The following is a 9,896-nucleotide window of genomic DNA, read 5'->3' as shown; positions in this document are numbered from 1 at the left end:
TGGGTATAGAGTTTCTGTTTTGTAAAATGAAAACGTTTGGAGATTAGTTGCAGTGGCACAATAGCGTGATTATGTTTATCACTACTGAACTGTATATTTCAAAAGGGTAGGATGATAATTTTTTTGTTTGTTTGTTTCTGGGGATTGAATCAAGGGGCACTCAATCACTGAGCCACCTCCCTAGCACCTTCCCTTTATTTATTAGTTGGAGACAGGGTCTTGCTAAGTTGCTGAGGTTGGTCTCAAACTTCCAATCCTCTTGCCTCAGCTTCCTGGACTCACGCAGATTATAGGCATGAACCACTCACCTAGCAAAATGGTAATTTTGTGTTAAGTACATTTTATCATTTATTTCATTTTATGTGTAATTTACATATATTTTGTACTTACTTATGGGGTAAGGTATGATTGGCTTTACACGTATAAGATATGTAATGATCAATCAGAGTAATTGGCATTTCTATCTCCCCAAATACTTTCATTTCTATGTATTGAGAATTTCAAACTCTCTCTAGTTATTTTGTTGACAATTAATTTTGTAATGAAAATAATTTTGTATAACTGTTTGGGGTTTGGATACAAAGTGTTCCATAAAGACTCATGATGAACACTTGGTCAGCAGTGCAGCAATACTCAGAGGTGGGACTTTTCAAAAGTGATTGGACATGAGGACTCTGACCTCATCAGTGAATGAATCCATGGGGAGTTCAAAGTTTGTGTCACTATTGGGAGGTGGGGGAAACTATAGGAGTAGGGAACTAGTTGAAGAGAGTGTTAAAGGCATGACCTGGGGAACTATATCTCATTCCCAGACTCTCCCTCCCCTGTCTCTGCTACCATTTTCATGAGGAGCGGATTTGTTATCCCCACACACTTCCATCGTGCTACTCTGCCTTGCATCAGGACCAAAACTATGAAGTCTACCATTCATGAATTGAAAACTAAAACCATGAGACAAAATAACTCTTTCCTCCTTTAAGTTATATTTCTTAAACAAAAATTCTTAATAAAATATTAGCAAACCACTGATGTTTTTCTTTAAAGAAAAACTAACATCAGTCTTTCTCAAATTATTCCATGAAATTGAAAGGAAGGGAACACCTCTAAATTCATTCTATGAGGTCAGTGTAATCAACCACCAAAACCAGAAAAAGACACACCAAGGAAGTAAAACTATACACCAATGTCCCTGATGAACACAGAGGCAAAAAGTCCTTAGTAAATATTAGAAAACCTCTTTTGAAACATCAAGAAGATAATACACCATGATCATATGGCTTCATCCCAGGGATGCAAGGTTGGCTCAACAAAGGCACATTAATAAATGTAATTCACCACTTAAATAGAATTAAGAACAAGCATCATGTGATCATCTCAACAAATGCAGAAAAAGTCTTTGATAAAAATCCAGCACACATTCATGTTAAAAATGTTAGAGAAACTACGGATAGAAGGAAATTGCTCAACATTATAAAGGCTATATAGGACAAACCCAAAGCCAACATCATAGTGAATAGAGAAAAATTGAAAGCATTTCCTCTAAAATCAGGAACAAGACAAGGATGTGCACTCTTTACACATCTATTCAGAGAGTTTTTGAAACTCTAGCCAGAGCAATCAGACAAGAGAAGGAAAGTAATGGAATACAAATAGAAAAAGAAGAAGTCAAACTATCTCAGTTTGTTGATGACATGATCCTATATTTAGAAGACCTACCCCGCAGCCAAAAAAAAAAAAAAAAAAAAAAACTCCACCAGAAGACTTCTAGAGGTGTTAAATGAATTTAGTAAAGTCAGAATACAAGACCAATCCTCATAAATCAGTACCTTTCCTATACTTCAACAGTGATTCTGCTGAGAAAGAAATCAGGAAAAACATTCCTTTCACAATAAACTAAAACAAACAATGAACAAACTTGGGTCTTAATCTAACCAAGGAGGTTAAAGATGCCTACAATAAAAGTTGCAGAACACTGAAGAAAGAAATTGAAGAAGACCTTAGAAGATGGAAAAACCTCCTGTGCTCTTGCATAGGCAGAATTAATATTGTCAGAATGGACATATTACTAAAAGCAATATTCAGATTCAAAGCAATCCCCATTAAAATACCAACAACACTTCTCATAGAACTAGGAAAAAACAGTCCTTAAATTCACTTGGAAAAATAAGAGACCAAATGGCCAAGCAATTCTAAGTAAGAAGAACAATGCAGGAGACATTACAATACCTGATCTCAAGAGTTATGGTAACGAAAACAGCATGGTATTGACATCAAAATATATATGAACACCAATAGAATTGAATAGACGACACAAAGACAAAACCAAAGAGAGTCATCTGATACTTGACAAAGGTGCCAAAAACATGTTGAAGGAAAGATAGTCTTTTTAACAAGTGGTGCTGGGAAAACTGGATATCCATATGTAGAATAATGAAATTAGATCTGGGTCTTTCACCCTGCACAAAAGTCAAATCAAGATGAATCAAAGACTCAGGAATTAAGCCAGAAGTGACTGCTAGAATAACATAGGGTCAACATTTCATGGTATAGGTACACACGCTGACTTCCTTAAAAAGATCCCTAAAAACCCAAAACATAAAACCAAGAATCAATATGTGAGATGCCATCAAATTAAAAAGCTTCTGCACAGTTAAGGTAATGATTAAGAGCATGAAGACGGAGTTTACAGAATGGAAAAATACCTTTGTCAGATGCTTCTCTGATAGGGGATCCATATCCAGAAAATATAAAGAATTTCAAAAACCTTAACAACAAAAAACTCCAACTTAAGCCAGTAAAATAAATGCACAAAACAACTTAAACAGACACCACTTAAAAGAAGACACACAATGGTCAACAAATACATGAAAAAGTATTTAACATCCCTAGCAATCATGGAAATGTAAATCAAAACCATACTAAGATTTCATCTCACCCCAGTCAAAATGACAATTATCAAGAAAACAAATAGTAATAAATACTGGTGAGTGAGGATTTTGGGGACAAGATACCCTGATACATTGCTGGTGGGACTGCAAATTAGCACCACCACTTTATAAAGCAATGACAAGATTCTTCAGAAAACTAGGAATGGAACCACCATGTGACCCAGCTCTCCCACTCCTTGCTATTTATCTAAAAGAACTAAAATTAGATGCAAGAGGGATACAGTCACTTCAATGTTTACAGCAGCACAATTCAAAATAATCAAATCACCAAATCAGGCTAGATGCTTATCAATAGATGAATGGGTCAAGAAAATGTGGTCTATGCACAAAATGGAGTTTTATTCAATCACAAAGAATGAAATAATGGCATTTGCTGGTAAATGGATGGAAATGGAGAAAAGGTTGCTGAGTGAAATAAGCCAGACTCAGCAAATCAAGGGTAGAGTGTTTTCTCTCATATGTAGAATCTGGAAAGAATAAGGGAAAGAAGGCAGAGGGGGTGAAATCAGATATCATTAATATATAGTAGAAGAAGGAGCATGAGAAGGAGGAGTCGGGGAAGGAAAGAGGAAAGAAATATTGGAATGAGTTTAACAAAGTCATGGCATATGCATTTATAAATGTACCAAGGAATATTTCACCTTTATGTATATTTAGAGAGTGCCTATCAAATATAAATAAATAAATAAATAAATAAATAAATAAATAAATAAATAAGCAAAAGAAAAATCAGTGGATTAGAATATGGACAATGGTGGAGGGTTGAAGAAGGAAAAAGGGGGATAATGATTGGAATAAATTCCTTTTATGTATGATTTTGTCAAAATGAATCTAACTGCTATCTTATATACATAATTATAAAGCTCTAGCAAAAGGAGAATTAACAGATGGAATGGAATCAAATTATAAAGTTTCTGATTAGTGAAGGAAATGATTAAGAGTGTAAAGAGAGAGTCTAAAGAATGAGAGAAAATCTTCACCAGTTCCTCTTCTGAGAGAGGTTTAATATCCAGGATATATAAGAACTAGAAAATCTTAACACTAAAAAAAATTTAATAAATGGCAAATGAATTATTCGGATATTTCCAGATGAAGACATAACAATGACCAACAAACCTATGAAAAAGTGTTCAAAATCCCTAGCGTCAGGAAAATGGAAATGAAAAGTACACAGAGAGATTTCATCTCACTGCAGTTAGAATGACAATCTTCAAGAATACAAATAACCATCAAGGTTGGTGAGGATGCGGGAAAAAGAAACACTTATACACTGTTGGTAGGATTGTGAAGTAGTACAACCATTATGGAAAAATCAGTATGGAGGTTCCTCAAAACACTAAAATTGAGAATGCCATACCACCCAGCTATACCACTCCTAAGTATTTATACCAAAGAGCTAAAATCAGTAACTGAACTGATACCTGCATACCCATGTTAATAGAAGCACAGTTCACACACACACATATACACGTACACACACACACACACACACACACACACACACACACACACATGCAGTTTTATGTAGCCATAAAAAGAAAGCAGTTATGGCATTTCAGTTTCATGGATAAGACCCAGACAACATTGTTAAGAAAAATCAGTCAGATTCAAAATGTCAGGATTTGTATGTTTCCCTCTTATGTGGAATCTAGAGACAAGGGAGAGAAAAAAAATTTTATGAAAATATAGGGTGATCAGAAGAGCAGAGAACAGGGATTGACATGGGGAGGAGGAGTGTGAAATGGGAGGTACTGCACAAAGAAATTAACCACCTAAGTTATGTGCACATGTGAGTACATCACTATCATTCCCACTATCAAGGATAATTAGAAAGCACCAGTTCAAGAGACTGAAAATAAATACATAATGGAAAAAAAAAAAAAAAGAAATGCGGTGCCCCTTCATTGCTGAACCTTCTCAAATGCCTGCCTGTGACCTGCTGTTCACATATTGCTTGTTTTTAAAGGAGCCGCATCATGATGAGGACTGAGAGATTCCATGGGTTGCACTGGCCTCATGAATAGCCTCCCTTGCTGGGAGCTGTGCTGGCCCCTCTGGAGCAACCCTCCACCCTGCCAGGGCTCTGCAGGCTGCTGTGCTCTCCCTGTCACTCATGCTGGGGACACTGATGCTGTCCTTATCTCTGGGGGAGGATTCTACTGTCTCCACTTTAGTCATCTCTCCATGTTAGGGGAGACAACCTGAAGGATTCTGAATCAGAAATCAGACCTTATAAATCTGAAGGAAAAAGAGACTCATTGCTCCATTTCCTGAGGATTAGCCATTGTTCCAGTGGAAACTTTGAGCATCACTCTTATCCTTCCATTCTCAAGTTGGCTCTTTCACCTTCTTCCTATATGGGCTTTGACACTGTGAGCATATAAGTCTGTCACTTTTCCAGGGAATCAGAACATGGAAACCTGTAAACAGAAACACAGTTAAGCTGCTGAATTCTTTGGCAGTTCACTGGGTATAGAGGTGTGGGCAGGTCCCTTCTGCTACTGTGTTTCTGTGCCCAACTGGACATCAGTGGGGTTTGAGCTCCGTAATTCAGATATTAGTAGACGGGAAGAGTCAAGTATAGCCAAGTTCGCATTTGTGATCATGAAGCTTGAGAAACTTGATTGTCTCCAGGATGTGCTGTGTTGTGATCCCTGGATCCTTTGCACACTGTTTCAATCTTTCTGTGCCCCTTGTTTGGTGAACTAGATGTGCCAGGGTGTGACTGGGGATGGGTGAAGCACAGCCTGTCTCTGCAGTAAGGAACACTGGACACCTCAGTGTTGACTGTCTCCCCAGCCCACTCATGACCCATACCTTCAGCCCTGCCTCTAGGTTCAACATTCTGTAGGATATATAACAAGTTAATAAAAGGAAACTATAACCAGTTAATAAAAGGATTTGAAGCACTGTATGGTTGCAAAGTTTTTCACAGGAAGATTATATTGTGGAATTAGCCATACAACTTTTCCAGATAATACATAAAGTCTGACATGAATATAGTGAAAAATTACATGAAGTGTAAGTAAGAAGTAAAAAAAGAATGGAAGAGGTCATAATGATTGAAAGATGTTAGCACTCAAAGACGGCCAGGTTTATAAAACAAAAAACAAAACAAGAACAAAAACAAACAAAAAACCATCCATGTAGCTCAGCTCCTGAACTAGTTCCCAAACAAATAAAGGAGAAGGAAAGAAAGGTAAGAGATCAAAATTACTTCCCTGTAAACAGCAGCCCTCTAGCTTATTAACAGGAAGGAAGCAATGTAAAGGTCCAGTCTAAACTTAGGCAAAGATTTAAGAGAACCCAGCTGAAGCGAAGCCCCTTCCTTCCACCTGAGCTGTTCACAATCTCTTCTGATTCATTTATTAATCTCAGTGCTGTGCAGGTCCCCTGAATCCCTCCTGGTCCTACCAGACAGAGTCCACAGGGTCAGCTGGCAGCTGTGTCCTCTGAAGTCCTTTACTCTCCTCTGTGCTCTGATGGCCAAGCCTAGACTGTACTCATACAGTCTCATTCCTCATTGAGAGTGAATGAAAACTTTCCCCTGGTTGTAAGGTAAAGGAATGGGATGATTGTAGGAAGAAATTTGTAAAACGGACAATTTACTCTTAAGAAAGTGTTAACACACCATCCAACAGGAGATTTTCCCTGACTTCCCTTAAAGCTCCACAGCAGGTGGGCGACTCTCCCATCTCCAGCCTTGTGTCCTAGGAAGCTGAAGGGGGTGATGGGTCAGGAGAGTCTGGGCTGCTGAGCAGGTTGGAGGGGAAGGGAGGCACTGTGAACATTTCCACCACAGTCCTGTCCATTTTCCAGAGGACAGGACCTTCCTGAAGCTGGGAGTATTTTCCCTCTCTAAGGTACAAATGCCAAAAAACCAAATTCCACAGTTGGAGTCAGCTCTTTTCAGGAAACCACCTTTTTCATTCCTGGTGGCCAGTAGGTGGCGGTCGTCTCCCGTAAGCTTGTGTAGCCTCAGAGCACAACAGGTCTTTCTGTTTCCCTTTAGCTACAATTACTATGACATCATTGTAACAGGGGCATTCCCTCATTTACCAAAATATTCATAATGCTTGAACAAGAGCCACTCATGTAGGAGTTTCTGACAAACCGAGAACTTTCACTCAACGTTTGCTTTCTAATGTGGTATCTGTACTTTTAAAGGTACATTGATGAAAAGAAACCACAAGGGAAAACCCCTGTATGAATATGCAGAGCAGGCTAATGAGGAGCGAAGGAAGACCAAGTGGGGAATTCTAGAGGAAGGGGAAAATGATTATTTTGATTTTCTAATGAAAGAATGTGACACAGAACAATAGGGAGGAATGTGCCAGCCATCAAAATCATCAGGGGAGTATCATACATCTTTAACTTCAGTTTTGGGAATTAACTTCTCATTCACAAATGTCTTCAAGCTGTCATTTCCTGACTGAATCTAGAGGTTAGACTCATCTTCCACTCACCCAGAATTTTTTTTTATATCATGTTTTCGAAGGTTGCTGCTGAGTGAGGCGTCACTATTCTGATACTTATCTTTACCATTATTATTGTCCAAAAGGAGTCTCTGCAATATGAGGAGAATTCCTGTTGCAGTGGTAGGACTTATGCATAGGTCAGAAACCTGCCCCCAAGCCTGTCACTGCCCTTGTCATACTGGGCCACCAGGAAGAGCTCTTCCCTGAAAGTTTCCCTTAGCCTGCATACCCTGGATGCTGCTTTCTGTTTCCTTCAGTAGAGCTACTATGACACCACATGCAATGGAAATTAAAGAGAGCTCTCCAGCAGATGTCTCTGCAAAACCTAGATGGTTTATGGAACTTCTGCTTTCTGCTTGTGCTGTGCTGCCCTTTAGGGAAACCATGAAGCTGAAACCGCAACACATCCGAAAGCAACCCTGTGTGAATGGGCAGGCAGGAGAAGGGAGACAATGACGAGGGTGCCCTGGGAATTCCACCTGAGAGAGGAAGGAAACTGTGGTGCTGTGGGAATGTGTCCTGGGATGCTGAGGGCAAGGGAGAGGGTGTGCCAGGAGCCAGAATCAAAAGGAAGCACCATGAGTCTTCTGCACTTCATGGGGAGGTTCATTCCCACTGTCAGATATTAATGCAAGTCACCATTTCCTAAATGCATGTAAAGGACACTTTTTTAAGGGAAAAAGAGCCATTCTTCAAACTCTGCAGAACATGACAGAATTACGGATTTTTCAGGCTGCTTCCTTCAGAGCTCGAGGACTGAAAGGTAGGGCACACTTCTAAGAATTTTCTAGAAAGACAAATGCTATTCTGCTAGATAGCAAAGAAAAATAAGAAAATACCTAACTAATGTTAAATTTTCAGCATTTGGAAGGTCTGTGCAAAAGGATTTGAAATGCAACTAGAGGTTAGACTCATCTTCCACTCACCCAGAATTTAGTATTCACAAAACTCCTAATATTTTGAATTTTATTTATAAGAAAAGTGTGGGTTAGAGAGTTTAAGTGGGTTGTGACATAGCACATATACATTAAGGCAAAATGAAATTTCAATGTAAGATCTTTCTTCTTAATAACAACTGATTTTATAACTTGAAATTTGGATTTGTTATAATTGTTTAGTTCATTTATCTTCATAATTATATATAACACCCTTGTTCTATGGATTTCCATGGTTCCTATTGTATTTCCAGCTGATTTTGACTAATTTTTTTAAAGTATTGAGTATATTTATTAATGCAGTTTCCTCCTTTTATTTTGTAAGGAAAATGAGTTAGTCTTTATGTTCATGGCAATTTGGTTATTTGTACCCACATGAGATCATAATATTTACAAAACCAGGAAAATTACAAGCAGTAATATTAATCAATTCTTATCAAATTCTACTATATCAGAAAATAAAATGTTTATAAAGTTGTGGTAGTGAACCAGTGTGACAATTACGTAAGTCAAAAGACTTAAGAAAGCCAACAATTCCAAAAGTCACTATCTTATTAGTAGTAATGAGTATTTTGATGGAGGACTGAATTATTAACAAAAGTCAAGTAGCTTACTCATAGACAAAGAAGTATTGACTTAAAATATTATAAATTACTATTGAAAGTTACTCTTTCATGATTTAAAATAAACATACATGTGAGTCAGCTTTTCGTCACTGTGGCCAAAATACCTGACATAAGTACAACTCATACTAGTTGACTCCATAGTCAACTAACTCCATTGCTTTGGGCCTGAAGCAAGGCAGAACATCATGGTGGAAGGGCCTGGTAAAGGAAAGCTGCTCAGTCACGGCAGCCTGGGAGCAGGAAGGATCCAGGGCCAAGATAAATCCTGCCAGGGCAGACCCCAGTGACCTGCTTCCTCCATCTAGGCCCCGCCTCCTACAGTCTCCACCCCTCCCCCACAGTCTATTCAGGTATCAGTTGGTTGATCAATTGATGAGGTGAGAGACCTCATGATCCAGTCGCTTCCCAAGAGCTCCTCCTTGGAACATTGCTGCACTGGGAACCAAGTCTTGAAAACTAAGTGTTTGGGGGACACTTCATCTCCAAACCTTAACACTGTATTAAGCATGCTATTATGATTTTTACTACATCAATTACATAAAATCTATCCAAACAATATATTGAAAACAATGGGCAACTATGCACACACATTAAGAATCTAAAATATTTCCAATCTCCTGCTTTTTCTTTCTCCACTTCAGGGTCACTACCTCCTCCTCTAATCCACACCCCTCCTCTCCCTGGGGTGTTAACATTTCAGTTAAGCTTCTTGGTTCATCCTTCTCCCATTCACAGAGAAAATGTGAGGCAGTGATATTCAGACAAATGATGCTAAATAAAATTAGCCTGCCTTTTTTTAAAAAAAAAACTGTATTTTAAGTCTTTAAAGTTTTACACATTCGGTTTTATTTAGTCTTTTTCTGAACAAGGTGCTGTCTTGCTGCTTCTTTATCACTTTTGCTTTAATCT

Source organism: Sciurus carolinensis, chromosome 14 (assembly GCF_902686445.1).
Source record: "Sciurus carolinensis chromosome 14, mSciCar1.2, whole genome shotgun sequence".
In the NCBI taxonomy this organism is placed as follows: Eukaryota; Metazoa; Chordata; class Mammalia; order Rodentia; family Sciuridae; genus Sciurus; species Sciurus carolinensis.
The sequence above is the reverse complement of the archived record's forward strand: the minus strand, read 5'-3'. Positions refer to the sequence as shown.